A 1,615-nucleotide genomic window follows, 5' to 3' on the forward strand; every position below is an offset into this window, starting at 1 on the left:
AGCCTGAGGCGCGAAGTCTCGCCGTAACCGAGAAAAATCGGTTCACCCTCCCATAAAAAGTTATCACTTTAAAAACAGGATGAAGATATAAATGTTTGGAAATTACAAAGTAAAAACATATTTACTCACTACCTTAATTTCTTCCTATGTCACGGAATAGCCATTGTTTCGCTAATAATAAGATAAGTATTATGAATGAAAAATAACAACTTAATACATTTAATGGTAACAGGTACTCAATTGAATATATTTACTAAAGCGATATGTACCTATTCAATCTTGTGCTACCATGATAAGGAAGCTTGTGAAAGTTTGGCTTCTGTTTTAGGATTAAAATAAAGGACTTGCATTTAAATAGAAGCCGCTCTAGTTAAGTATATGAAAATGAAAATGCCCAAAAAAAACAGACACTTTGAATGTAATAGTACAGCATCTAATTATTTTGTAGATATATACATTTTCATTTTCTCCGAATAGTCTCCCACGTTAGTGCACATGTCCTTCTCATTCAGGTTTCCTCATTGAAATTTCGTAATTTCAAAATATTTTTGAGAAGCACCTGAATAATTGATCTAATGAATGTTAATGATCAACATTTTTTTCGCCCCCGTAAAGTCCCTATCGTGAGTTCAACTATCGATCGTCCACCAACTGCGAAACGTCAAATTACTCGTTGTCGAGTGACAGTTGAGACTTGTCAAACTTGATTATTTATTGGAGTTCATGACATTTATAACATAAAACAATACTTACACACTTTCCGATCTGTTTCTATTTCTTGCAAAAATTGATTAGAACAAAACAAATCACAATAAGATGTAAACAACAATGTCAACAAGATATGTGTCAAATTACTACTTCACTTGTAGTTCTAATTTTATCCACCAGGGGGCCTATGGACTTTTGAGCTCGCGAATAGGAATGCTAAATATGTCCTTGTCATGGTAAACGTGACGCCAGCTCCATTGAGGGCTTCAAAAATTCAAGTATCATTCACTTAATTCTAAGACTCATACCAATAATTGATAAGGCAAATCTGTATCAACTATAAGCAACAGTAGCGTACCCAAAAAACACAAAACTATTACGTTAATATACAGGGTGATTCAAATTTGGCGCCATTCCTTTTAAAGGGTTATGGAGGCGCACTTGGCGAGTACGTGAAAAATATTGAAATATTTTAGAAGATATTGACAGTTGAAGATCGAATTTCAACTTTGCTATTAAGCATTATTTTGAAGTTGTTCCATGTTTAATTGGTAGCATATTGGAATGCTTAAGCATTCAAAAAGAAAAATTACGATCTTTGCTTCAAGTTACGAAAATTTCCGATATTGAAAAAGTTCTGTTCTACAATTTTTGATGAAAAGGCACAGCGGCAATGATGTTTTTTGCCATTAATAGATAGTTACAGGTGGATAGCCCTTGTCAATGATAACCATAATTCGTCAAACTGTGACTTACTTTGAATTTCCTTTCACGAATTTGCTGATATGTGATTAGTTCAGTTCATTAGTACATTCCTACCACGTTTGTACGATACACACAGCACAAGGAGATACAAATGGAGCAGGAGTTAATTAATTGAATACGAGAAGCTGCTTGATAAGAGTGG

At 33.9% G+C, this 1,615-nt stretch overlaps 2 protein-coding genes and 1 long non-coding RNA gene across 3 annotated transcripts in view; 1 reads left to right on the plus strand and 2 right to left on the minus strand.

Annotated features, from left to right (window-relative positions):
• LOC109539086 (PIH1 domain-containing protein 1) overlaps positions 1-1,615 on the minus strand; it is a 242,786-nt gene that overhangs the window by 232,179 nt on the left and 8,992 nt on the right. The window lies entirely within an intron of this gene.
• LOC109539065 (multidrug resistance-associated protein 1) overlaps positions 1-1,615 on the plus strand; it is a gene marked incomplete at its 5' end in the record, with an annotated part of 237,012 nt that overhangs the window by 228,286 nt on the left and 7,111 nt on the right.
• On the minus strand, positions 420-1,208 carry LOC125504470. Its single transcript, XR_007281513.1, has 2 exons — positions 754-1,208; positions 420-559 (listed from the first exon to the last, which is right to left on the minus strand). It is a non-coding gene; the product is annotated as an uncharacterized LOC125504470 (long non-coding RNA).

This window comes from Dendroctonus ponderosae, unplaced genomic scaffold (assembly GCF_020466585.1).
Source record: "Dendroctonus ponderosae isolate FM_Combo_2020 unplaced genomic scaffold, Dpon_F_20191213v2 Dpon_F_20191213_5, whole genome shotgun sequence".
Taxonomy (NCBI): domain Eukaryota; kingdom Metazoa; phylum Arthropoda; class Insecta; order Coleoptera; family Curculionidae; genus Dendroctonus; species Dendroctonus ponderosae.